The sequence below is a fragment of the Podarcis erhardii genome (genome assembly GCF_964252035.2).
Source record: "Podarcis erhardii genome assembly, chromosome: 3".
Classification (NCBI taxonomy): domain Eukaryota; kingdom Metazoa; phylum Chordata; class Lepidosauria; order Squamata; family Lacertidae; genus Podarcis; species Podarcis erhardii.
Genome location: NC_138507.1, coordinates 109,505,451 through 109,518,929, shown reverse-complemented (window position 1 = coordinate 109,518,929; position 13,479 = coordinate 109,505,451). Strand labels below are relative to the sequence as shown.

The 13,479-nt window shown below is 43.5% G+C and overlaps 1 long non-coding RNA gene across 1 annotated transcript; it reads left to right on the top strand.

The window, feature by feature from the left end:
- The first annotated feature begins 12,833 nt into the window (after window positions 1–12,833).
- On the top strand, window positions 12,834–13,271 carry LOC309338151. The gene is made up of 2 exons (XR_014154764.1): window positions 12,834–12,911; window positions 13,177–13,271. It is a non-coding gene; the product is annotated as an uncharacterized lncRNA (long non-coding RNA).
- Window positions 13,272–13,479: the final 208 nt, after the last annotated feature.

The following is a 13,479-nucleotide window of genomic DNA, read 5'->3' as shown; positions in this document are numbered from 1 at the left end:
GCTCTGCAAAAATTAAGAACTTCAGAAGGTCTTTGGAAGTTTGGGGCTGTTAGACACTGCTATTGAACTTTTTAAAGACTTTGAATAGTTTGGCATATTGCCTAAACAACAACTTTTTTTGTGTGAAGATTTAGCCAGTCTTCCCCTAGTGGACTATTGAAAACTTGCAACAGCTGGGGGGAATTTTCCATCCAAGGGCTTGTGGATTCCCATGGGAACTGTTAACCGTGAGACTGACCTTGGCGCATAGACAGTGGTGGGATGAGTGGGAAGACAAGATCAGCAAAAGCCAAAACACAACAAACTACTATAACTTCACAGCTGCACAGATCATCGGTTCCTACAGTCTCCGTGACTCAACAGGAAGATTTAGAGCCAGCAAGGCCTGCAGGAATGGCCACAGGCGGAGACACATCAGTATCAGTATTAGATAAAATCCTTGGAAAATTAGATGATCTGTGTAAGCAGGTGAATGAACACTCAACTAAACTAGATCAGAACACAGCTAGTGTAAACAACTTGACCCAACAAGTTGGCTTAAATGCACAGGCAATTGGGAAACTCCTAGAAACCACCACTGAAAATTGTAAAATTGCAGAGGAGGCCCAACGGAAAGTGGAAGCCGTGGAACAGGAAATAAAACCTATGCGTAAACAGATTGGTGACCATCAGGCATACCTTTCCATGGTGGACCTGAAAAGTAAAGAAAATAACCTGAGGTTGAGGTCAGTCCCAGAACTTGAAAAAGGAGATTTGAAGGAGTACTTGACAAAAGAATTTGCAGAACTTTGGTCTTTGGAAGAAGATAAGGACTTTAAAATACTAACTGCATTCAGGCTTGGAAGAGGAGGGAGGAAAGACAAGTCTAGAGACTGTCTGATCTCCCTCAGATCGAAAGAAGAAAGAGACAAGATACTGAGTGCACACTATCAAAAGACCTTGATTATTCAGGATACCAACGTGGAAATTTACAAGGACATCCCGAAATACCTATTAGATCTCAGATCTGACTACAAAGATTTGGTGACACTATTGAAAGGAAACAGCATCATTTTCAGATGGGAGTTCCCCCAGGGACTATCTTTTACTTTTAGGGGGAAGAAGGTTAAAATCAAAACAGCCGAAGACAGGGAAAAGTTTTTGAGCCACTACGGAGAAGACCTTCAGAAAGGGATTGAAGCCGATCAAGGAGCCTTAGGATCTGGACTACCAAGTTCTGTTCCTACACCTTCGGGATCTGCGGACCAGAAGTAAGTGACACCACCGCCAAAAGGAACAAAAAGACTTCAGCATGGCCTTGCAACTACTAACTTGGAATATTCATGGCTGTAATTGCCCGAAGAAAAGGAAGAAGATATTTCACATATTAAAAAAGGAGCAATTAGATTTAATTTGTCTACAGGAAACACACGTGACTAGGCTTCATAGGAAAGTTTTAATTAATAAGAGATTGGGTCAAGAATTTATTTCATCTGACAGAGTGAAGAAGAGAGGAGTTGTTATCTATGCAAGAGAAAGCCTGTCACCGAAATTTCTCTTTAAAGATGAACAAGGAAGGATTGTGGCAATTGAAATTCAGATACAAGAAAAAATTTTGATTTTAGGAATCTACGCACCAAATGAGGGAAAGTCGGAATTTTATAAGAAGTTGCAGGAGAAAATGCTGGAGCACATTGACTATAACAACATCATTTTGATGGGAGATATGAACGGGGTGGTGTCCACGAACATGGATAAAGCACAAAGCCATAATATATCAAAAGAGGGCAGACTACCAAAGACTTTTTTCGAACTAACCGACAATATGGACCTGATTGATATCTGGAGAATAAAAAACCCCCTAGGAAGAGAAGGGACTTTTTTTCTGAAGCTAAATCGACATGGACAAGAATTGACCAAATATGGATAACTAGAGGACTGGCACCAAAGACCAGAAAAGTGGAAATCTGCCCAAAAACATGCTCCGACCATAACGCCGTTAAGATGGAAATGAGACTAACTACAACTGGCTCCTTCAGATGGAGGATGAATGACACCTTATTAAGAGATCAAGAGATTGTTAAGAAGGTCCAAAAAAACTTGAAGGACTACTTTGAAGTAAACCTGAACACCACAGTGGAAAAAAGAATAATCTGGGACGCAAGTAAAGCAGTCATGAGGGGGTTTCTGATACAGCAGAATGCAATAAAGAGGAGAACCCAAAATGAGAAAAAAGACAAAATTTTGGAAAAAATAAAAGAAGGGGGGGAAAAGTTAAGATCGAAACGCAAGTCACAGGAGATTTTGAGAGAAATTAAACTTTACCAAGTACAATACATGAAATTAGTAAACAAAGAAGTCGAATGGAAAATTAAGCAAATGAAGCAGAAAACTTTTGAATCGGCAAATAAGTGTGGAAAGTTGCTAGCATGGCAGCTGAAAAAAAGACAGAAGTTGAATACGGTAACCAACCTTGAGATAGAGGGGAGAAATATACAGAAGCCTGAGGAGATTAGAAAGTGTTTCCAGAGATATTTTAAACAACTTTACATGCAGGGGCCGCAGAAAGAGTTTGACATAGACCAATATCTAAGGACTAACGGTTTACAAGAACTATCTCAAGAAAATAAGACAATATTGAATTATGAAATAACAGAACAGGAGATTGAAGGTGCCATTCAGAATATGCAATTGGGCAAATCTCCAGGGCCGGACGGGTTAACCTCCAAATATTATAAGATGTTGAAAGACTACTTAATTCAACCACTAAAGGAGGTGTGCAATGAGATAATGGAGGGGAAGAAGGGACCAGAATCGTGGAAAGAAGCTTTCATCACGCTCATACCAAAATCCGAAGCTGAAAAGACACAACTTAAAAACTACCGTCCCATATCCCTGCTAAATGTGGATTACAAAATCTTTGCAGACATTTTAGCAAACAGACTGAAAAGAGTGCTAAATGAAGTAATACACAAGGACCAGGCAGGCTTTCTCCCAGGCAGGCATTTGTCTGACAACACAAGAAACATTATTGATATATTGGAGTTGCTGCAGACGAACATAAATACAAAAGCAGTGTTAATTTTTATTGATGCGGAGAAGGCCTTTGACAACATTTCTTGGAGTTTTATGAAAAAAAACCTTAAGGGAATGGGTGTGGGACGAGGGTTTGAAAACAGCATAGAAGCAATATACTCGGAACAAAAAGCAAAATTGATAGTCAACAATGTGGTGTCAGAAGAGATTAAAATTGAAAAAGGAACACGACAGGGGTGCCCTATCTCTCCATTGTTATTTATTTCGGTCCTGGAGGTGCTCTTGAATGTGATTAGGAGGGACCAGTTGGTTAAAGGGGTTCAGGTCGGAGCCAAACAATATAAACTTAAAGCCTTCGCAGATGACCTGGTTTTGACGTTACAGGAGCCAGAATCTAGTACAAAAAGAGTTTTAGAATTGATTCAGGAGTTTGGTCAGGTAGCAGGATTTAAATTAAATAAACAAAAAACTAAAGTATTGGAGAAAAATATGACTTCAACGGAAATAGAAAAGCTTCAGAAAGAGACAGACTTAAATGTGGTGAAGAAAGTGAATTACCTAGGGATAAATATGACAGCTAAAAACCTGAATTTATTTAAAGATAACTATGAAAAATGTTGGTAAGAGGTAAAGAAAGATCTAGAAACATGGTCAAATTTGAAGCTCTCCTTGTTGGGCCGAATTGCTGCTATAAAGATGAATGTTTTGCCGAAAATGCTGTTTTTGTTTCAGACTTTGCAGATTGTGGACAGAATGGATTATTTCAAGAGGTGGCAACGAGATATCTCTAAATTTGTCTGGCAGGGCAAAAAGCCCAGAATAAAATTTAAAATATTAACCGATGCTAAAGAAAGAGGGGGGTTTGCCCTGCCAGACATGAAGTTATACTATGAATCAGCAGCCTTCTGCTGGATTAAGGATTGGCTACTTCTTGAAAACACTGACATTCTGGATTTGGAAGGGTTTAACAATGCGTTTGGATGGCATGCATATTTGTGGTACGACAAGGTTAGAGCTCATAAAGAATTTAAGAACCATATTGTCAGAAGAGCAGTTTTTAATGTCTGGATAAGATATAAAGATTTGTTAGAAAACAAAACCCCAAGGTGGTTGTCACCTATGGAAGCTAAGGCTCTGAAAAAACTCAATATGGAGGCCAAATGGCCGAAATATTGGGAGATATTAGAACAGGATGGAGACACATGGAGATTGCAGAGCTTTGAGAAGCTAAAAGATAGAGTGCGAGACTGGTTACATTACTATCAAATCAGAGAGGCTTTTAACATGGACAAGAAAACAGGTTTCCAGGTGGAAAAATCGAAATTAGAAACGGAATTGTTAGAACCTAAAACTAAGACACTGTCAAGAATGTATAACTTGCTGTTAAAATGGAATACTCAGGATGAAATGGTTAAATCAGCTATGATTAAGTGGGCACAAGACATTGGTTATAACATTATGTTTGCTGACTGGGAACGGTTATGGACCACTGGTATGAAATTTACGGCATGCAATGCCTTGAAAGAAAATATTATGAAAATGATTTACAGGTGGTACATGACACCAGTCAAGCTTGCAAAGATATATCACTTGCCTGATAATAAATGTTGGAAATGTAAGGAAACTGAGGGAACATTCTTTCACCTCTGGTGGACGTGCCCAAGGGTAAAGGCGTTCTGGGAAATGATCTATAATGAGCTGAAAAAGGTATTTAGGTATACCTTCCTTAAGAAACCAGAGGCCTTCCTTCTGGGCATTGTCGGTCAGAAGGTGCTAAAGAAGGATAGAACTTTTTTTATGTATGCAACAACAGCAGCAAGAATACTCATTGCAAAGTATTGGAAGACACAAGATTTGCCCACCCTGGAAGAATGGCAGACGCAATTGATAGACTATATGGACCTAGCAGAAATGACTGGCAGAATCCGAGACACGGGAGAAGAACAAATAGAAGAAGAATGGAAGAAATTCAAAGATTATCTGCAAAAACATTTACAGATAGGTAGCCGTGTTGGTCTGCCATAGTCAAAACAAAACAAATTCCTTCCAGTAGCACCTTAAAGACCAACTAAGTCAGTTCTTGGTATGAGCTTTCGTGTGCATGCACACTTCTTCATGATGGACTTCCATTTCATGCGTCTCAATGTGGTGCCTTCCATAGTTCCAGTTACAGATAGGTAGCCGTGTTGGTCTGCCATAGTCAAAACAAAACAAATTCCTTCCAGTAGCACCTTAAAGACCAACTAAGTCAGTTCTTGGTATGAGCTTTCGTGTGCATGCACACTTCTTCAGATACACACATGCACACGAAAGCTCATACCAAGAACTGACTTAGTTGGTCTTTAAGGTGCTACTGGAAGGAATTTGTTTTGTTTTGCAAAAACATTGTAAATTATATGAATGTTAATGTGTTGCAGGATATTGAGACAATGTGGCATTAGTGACAAAGCTGAAAGGAATGTGCAAAGATGTTTTATAAGTAACAGGTAAAAGAATCACAGCTTAGTTAACCTAAGGATGGGAGATTAGAAGATGAGTGGATAGTAGTAGGAATGGTTAACTTAAAAGAAATTAAGATACACTAAATCAGTTAAAATAGAGGAAAAATCTGCTGAAACTAAATTGGAAATTTGAATACAGAAAAGGGAGATGTGAGGAAGTCCAGAAAGAAAGCTGAATGAAAATAAGAATTGAACTTTTTAATTTTGTTTGATTTTTGTTTTTTATTGTTTATTGTTGTGTTGTTTTGTTTTCTGTGTTATTATAAAATTTGTTGAAACTTTAATAAAAATTATTATATATAAAAAAAATAGAAGACCCCTGTTCGCCTCACGGAGCTACAATTCCCAGAGTCCCCTGGGGGAAAGGGTTGAATGTTAAACCACTGTGGGATTTGGGGAGACTGGGAAGCCTTAGAAAGAACTGGCTCATTATTATCAAAACAGCCCATCTCAGTTAACAATCCTGCCAATCACCCATTTAATGCAGCGTCCTGTTCTCACAGTGGCCGACCAGATGCCTGCAAGCGAGACCTGAGGACAACAGCTCTCTCCTCACCTGCAACTACCAGCAACTACTGGCTTTCAGAAGCATACAGCCTCTGACAGTGGAGGTAAAACATGGCCACTGTGGCTACTGGACAGGATGCTTCGACTAGTTACCTGAAGAAGCGTCTCCACCCACATTTTTCAGCCCAGACACTAAGGACCAGCTCTGAGGACCTTCTGGCAGTTCCCTCACTGCAAGAAGTGTAGTTACAGGGAACCAGGCAGAAGGCCTTCTCGGCAGTGGCACCCTACCTGTGGAACGCCCTCCCATCAAGGAGATAAAGAGCTATGCAACTTTTAGAAGGCATCTGAAGGCAGCCCTGTATCAGGAAGTTTTAAATGTTGTTTTATAGATACTGGAAACTGCCCAGAGTGGCTGGAGAAACCCAGCCAGATGGGCTGAGTGTAAATAATAAAATGGTTATTATTATTATTATTATTATTATTATTATTATTATTATTATTATTTTGATATAATCCAGCAAGGGTCACCATAATGAGCTGAGTAAAGAGTGGCACTGTGGATTAAACCACAGAGCCTAGGACTTGCTGATCAGAAGGTCGGCAGTTCAAATCCCCGCAATGGGGTGAGCTCCCATTGCTCGATCCCTGCTCCTGCCAACCTAGCAGTTCGAAAGCACATCAAAGTGCAAGTAGATAAATAGGTACCGCTCCGGCGGGAAGGTAAACGGCGTTTCCATGTGCTGCTCTGGTTTTCCAGAAGCGGCTTAGTCATGCTGGCCACATGACCCAGAAGCTGTACGCCGGCTCCCTCGACCAGTAAAGCACGATGAATGCCGCAACCCCAGAGTCGGCCACAACTGGAGCTAATGGTCAGGGGTCCCTTTACCTTTAAGAGATCATACAGAGCCTCCACTACCTGCCTGAAGAGGGAATTGTCTGAAAAGGTCAGTGGAAAAGATTGGGAAGATTACCACCGGCTTACTGTGAAGAGGGAAATGCTGCTGAAGAGATAAATCCCTGACCCTGCCTGGGAAAGTAGGCAAGTGGGGACTCGGGTAGCACCATGGGTGGGCTGTGGTTTGTCTTCTGAGGCACTGGAAGGAGAGGAAACCTGGATCCCAGTGACAAAATGGCGCTCCTTGAATGCCGTTGACAGCCTCGCCGCTGCTATTTGTGTAGCAAAGGACTCATCGGGCTACCATAATTCGCTTCTCGGGAACTTTCCGTTCCGCTGTCCTTGTGGATGCCAACACTTTGCCTCACAGCAATGTCATGCATGCGGATTGTGGCCTTTACAGTTTCACGTGCTCCACTCTGCTGATGGCTGTTCACAGCGGCACGATTCAATAAACATAGCAGATGCCATGTGTTGGGTTAGGCACAGCGCAGGCTGTGGCAAATTCTTCCGAGGCATGAAACACAATCCGTGATGTATCTGACTAAAAGCACATTCTCGCTCTGGATTCTAGGAAGAGTGACTTTTTTTATTTTATTTTTTATTTTTTTGGATAGTCATCCAAAGGCAGGTGGTCAATTTGATTTAGGTTTATATCCTCAGGCAAGAAGTCTCCGACTGTCAACAAAGCTTTCCCAGCTTGCCTTGACATACATCTCTGTATACTTTCCACCTTGAAAGCATGGCTCAATTCTGCCAGGTATATGAACGAGGATTTCTTTTTTTCTTGTTTTTAGGTGGGGAGGGGATGACAAGAGGGATTAGCCCATGGAGAGAACAGATGAAAGTCAATATTTGCATCCTGAGACCAAAGTAATGAGTTTTGAAAACCTAATGCGGCGCAGAGTCCGTTGGAGAATTGCAGCCATGCTACTCATTATGGCTTCCAGCCTGGGGTAGGCATTAAAGCAGCGACATGTGAGACGTTCTTCCTTTGTACATCAGCGATTGACACCTCAGTGGATATCTCTGTTTCCTTCAAACCGTTAGCGTTCCTGTGAATATGGATGAAGGAAGCCATTGTTCAGTAAGTGGCAAATCTACTCCAGCGGTTGTGTCTCGGTTGATGAAAGGGCTGTGAACTTTGATCAGTTTATTGGGCGAGTTAATCAGCTAAAGACTAATTGATCTTTTTGGCCCAATTTGAACTGAAATCCCTAAGGGCCAATTTTAATTGCCAGAAGGGCGTGGGAGAAACCTATGTTCTGCTTTTGCTTTGGAAGGCGATTTTGGTTCTGGTGCTGACAAGAGTCATGATGTAGAATCCTATCCCGTGTGTGTACATATTTTATTTTATTAAAAGGATTTTAATAACACGAGAAGCCCTGTTACCTGTGAGACAGGCACCATCTCTCAACATCTCTTTGGCAGCTAATGAAAGTATTCCTTTTTCAAACGAGCCTTTTTTTTAAAAAAGGAGGTTTTTATCCTGGTCTTTATCTGTATTGGATATGTTGAAGCTGATATGTTTTTATTGTCAGATTGCTTCGGGATGTTTTATGGGAAGTGTCTCGAGAACGAAATTAACGGTATGAGCCATCATAATAATAGTAATAGAATTTATAGATCACCTTTCATTTCAAAAAAGGAAGACCAAGGCATTTGACAAGCAAATGAAGACCGCAACAGAACGGCCATAATAAAATCAGGCCACATGCTCTGGGACCTATAATGATTATGGTGGCGCTGCAACAGAGTGTTGCTGCAACCAGGAGGAATATACCCAGCCAACTTCTTGCCTTTATAGTTTGAACTATGGAATTCATTCTCACAAGAGGCCTTTAGAAGAGAATTGGATAAAAGATAGAGCTATCAATGGCTGCTAGCCAAAGTAGCTAAGTTCTGTTTGGCGACTGTAAGAACAGAGTGCAGGATTAGATTGTCTTTGGCCTGATCCAACACAGTTCTTGTTATGCTGTGACTTTTTTGGAGGGCGGAATAGAGGAGCACAATATCTGGAGCATGAAGCAACTGCTTCTCTTGGAAAGTGTGGTATTTTGAGCTTCCAGAAACCAGGTCAGGAATGTGTGACATCATTGCAAAGACACTGCAATATAGCATTTTGGCACTTCTTGTCCAATCATCCTGACAGGTGTGCAGGGGATGTATCTGTCATTTCAACAAAAAGGGACTGTCCCAAAGTTGCTTGAAAGCTGGGCTGGGGGAGAATCTCAATTCCATTTGCATTGAGAGGCGAACTTCCCTAATCTGCATTTTCTGAAATGATACACAAATCAAAACATAGCCATCCTTTGAAATGCATGCATCTCTGAATGTTGCAGGGCACCTCCCCAGCAAAATAAGGTGTACAGGAACGCATGTGCTGGAGTGAAATGTGCACTGAAATGCATCTATTCATGAAAATAGCATTAAAAGTGTACCACACCAGGGGAAACTGTGCTGCAAAAATGTGCGTATGAGACAAGATGCAAACCAAAATGTATATATTTGGACTATATTAGTAGTAAAATGCCAGTGAATTTTCACAATAACTACTGGGGGGGGGGAATTATACACTAATGTTGAAATGTGGAGAAATGAGCTTCAGACTGGAAAAATGGGGAGGGGGGAGAAATTGAAATATGCAGATTCGCTTAATCCCTGCTTGAAAAGTAATATTTATCATGAAGCATCCCATCAAAGGAGTGGGGGAGGATGCTAGGCTAGATGGATCCTCTTTCCTCATTTATTTATTTTTGTTCTCTCAGAGATAGGTGCTTTTCATTTTTGCTTAAAAAGCAGCAGGTGGGATATCAAAATTAAAGCGCACATCTCTCCTAATCAATACTGAGACGCTTCCATCCGGAAAGGGAGAATAAAGCTGCAATCCTAACTATGGCTGCATTCGCGTGACTGTTTATGCCATTTCCCTGATATTCCCCTAACTCTTAATTTCTGCATTCTATTTGAAATTCCACATGATGCAAAAGTCACATCTGGAAACCTGGCAGAATATAATGGAAAGCTGGTGTACATTTTCCATGTCAATTGGTTCCAGAAATAATCAACTTGCAACAGTATTAACCCAGAGAATCGGAGGCTAAAATGGACCAATACTGGGCAACATACCAGCGTTTAGTTCTTTCCTGCCATTTTCATGATGAGATCATGGGAGAACAGAAGGGTGAGGGAGTAGTGATGTTGTCCAATGATGCTCGTGCCACACCACACCCACTGGTGTGAAGGAAACTGAGCGGTATACCCATCAAATATCCACAGTTCCAAAATGCACGAGGTACTCCAATACAGAGAGAGCCCTGTTGCTCCTTGTATGGATACATGCGCCATCTTCAGTCGAGCTAAAGGCATATGAGAGCAACAGGGAGAAGAATATGCCAAAGAGAGTTGGAAAGAGAACACAGCCCTGTTTCACACTGCTTTTTATAAGGAAGTCGTCTGAGGATGAACTGCCATATTGGATGGTGCTGCACATGTCCTTGTGAAAGGACGCAATCATCTTGTGACAGGTGGGCCTCCCAACTGAACGCCTCCATCTGCCCCAGCTGCAACAAAACATGCCTCTCCCGCACCAGTGGGCGCTGTGGTCTAAACCACCGAGCCTCTTGGGCTTGCCGATTGGAAGGTCAGTGGTTCGAATTCACATGACGGGGTGAGCTCCCACTGTTCTGTCCTAGCTCCTGCCAACCTAGCAAGTTCGAAAGCACACCAGTGCAAGTAGATAAATAGGTACCACTGCGGCGGTGTGATGGCCTAGGAATCTGATTCAGAAGCTGAATCTGAGGAGTCCCAGCCTGCACAGGAGTCCCCGCCTCCAGGGCGGCTGAGCTGGGGCAGGGGCTTGAATCTGAAGGGCCTGCACCTGTGCCGGATCCTCAGGAGCAGACACCAGGTGCATGCACTCTGGTTCCGGAGGTGATTGAGGATCCATTGCCTGCAGGTGCGCCTCTCCCAGCCCTGTCAGGGGAAGGTGAGTCTCCCCCTGGGTCCAGTAACCCTCCAGCCTCTCCTGAGCTGCAGAGGCTCAGGGCAGAGAGGCGGAGGGAACTGGGTTCTCTCAGGAGGAGTGCTCACCTCCAGGCCAGGATAGGTGGGTCACCTGTGGGCCGGGACTGCCCCTGGCCTCAGAGGAGATAAAGGCCAGTCAGCCCAGTCCCAGGTTGCGGGAGCAACGACGTTGGAAACCTTTTTCTGTAAGCACCCAGACCTGTTTTTCCGGAGTTCCCGACCACGCCCAGCTTCTTGCTTTGTACCCTGCTTCCCCCTTGGTGGACAGTCTCCAGACCCTCGGCCCAGGACCGGACTTTGACCACGCCTCACGGTACTCCCCCCCCCCCCCGGGACCAGCACAGGTGGGAAGGTAAATGGCATTTCCGTGTGCTGTGGCTTCTGTCACGGTGTTCCGTAGCGCCAGAAGCAGTTTAGTCATGCTGGCCACATGACCCAGAAAGCTGTCTGTGGACAAATGTCGGCTCCCTCTGCCTGAAAGCGAGATGAGCGCCAGACCCTATAGTCGCCTCTGACTGGACTTAACCATCCAGGGGTCCTTTACCTTAACAGGTGCTGCAACCTTCCAACAGCTTGACCTCACCCCTGGTCGCACACACCTTTGTTGTCTCCCACGACAGACGGAGGCCCACAAACTCCAGTATGAAAGGAGAGTTAGGAACTGGGCCAGAGGTCCTAGCGTCATAATCCAGAAAAGTACTGCAATATTCCCCATATCTGAATGTATCCCATGTCTACTCAGAAGTAAGACCTACTGAATGGGGATTGCTCCCAAGTACACGAAAGCTGGGAGTCCATGCAAGATGTTAACAGAAGCTGCTGGGAGAGGGGTAGGATCAGGCCTGGGATGAACCCTTTCCTCCTGTGCTATCGTCCCAAAGAAAATCACCCCAGGTACAAGAAGTATTGCATTTGCACAAACATATACCTGACCCTGTCCATCCTGAGAATGCATGCCCTCGCCTTATAATAATCTGCTGTGCAGTGGAAGAATGGGTGCCCTTTTCAGACTATTTAAGGAAATATTATAGTATGATGAACACGTGAGCAGGATTTGAGCTATGAGCCACAGAAGTAATTAGATTATAATGCTGTGGTTTAATAGATAGAGGAAAGGGTGCAGCAGAAGGGGGTAAACAGCAACTCCATGGAAAATGGGGTTGGAAGTCGATAAGGGAAATGACGAAATTGAGTTTTGATTGCATATGTTTAAAATGTTGCAACGTAATAAAATACAGTAGGAAAATAATATACCGTGCAGCTACTGTCTTGGATGCTTTAGCTGGGATTCCTGCATTGCAGGGGAGTCGGAATTCTAAGGTCTCAAATATAGAATAAATTATGATAATTGCACAAGGTAAACACACATATATAAGTATATAAACCACATCTCTAAAATAGTACAGGAGAGCAGCCCACAAGCCATCTTGGCTCTCCTAAAGACTCTAAGTATTTCCTCTGCCTCCTTAATCCCCCTTGCCTGAGAACAGGTAGAGGTTCCTGAAAGGGGATCTATGAAGCTCCTTTGTATTAATTGTCATTGTTTGCCCAGATGCTCTGCATTGTGGAATGTCTGACAGGAATCCTGATTGCTTTATCAAATTCTAATGTTTCGTGTGAACTGTGTCTGGAACTATGTAAAACTTGCTAAATCCTCAGCAATATCACACCTTGGCCTGCCTGAGCGACAGTAACCCCAACTTGTGTGTGATGTAATTTCTGATGGTTTGTAGAGGGGACGTGATTCTTCTTGCCCAAATGCAAACCCTCGGTTCTGGGCAGTGGCAGAGTGAGCTGATCGGGCGCCTGGGGGTGGCACACGCCCTGCACCCAGGGGCAGGGCCAGCTGTCGCGGGAGTAGGGCCTGTTGGGATATCCCGTTCCACCTTAAGGAACAGGCATGATTGTTGTGTGTCACATGCCTGTTTACACTCCAGCACAGCTTGCTGGGAACTTCCATTTGTGTACAGTGGTACCTCGGGTTACAGACGCTTCAGGTTACAGACGCTTCAGGTTACCTACGCTTCAGGTTACAGACTCCGCTAACCCAGAAATAGTGCTTCAGGTTAAGAACTTTGCTTCAGGGTGAGAACAGAAATCGTGCTCTGGAGGCACGGCAGCAGCAGGAGCCCCATTAGCTAAAGTGGTGCTTCAGGTTAAGAACAGTTTCAGGTTAAGAACAGATCTCCGGAACGAATTAAGTACTTAACCCAAGGTACCACTGTATAGCTTTTGCTTTAGCTGTCTTGCTTTGGACACGAAGGAGAGCGGACATGTTTCCTTTTGTCCTGATGTACGCTGAATAAACTGCTTGTAAATATGCTCACACAGCCTCTCCTGCTGCTGCGCAGCATTTACTCTGCTGAGTAGCATGCCCTAGCTTCTGAAGCTCGGGTCACAGATTCATGCTGTACCAAGGACTGGAATTTGCCCAGCACACCGGCCGGTGGGCTGGAGCCAGCTGGGGGCCTGCCAATTGCCCCTATTTCCTTGGCTGATGCCAACAGGGCCAACCAGGGCAGGACGCTCCGC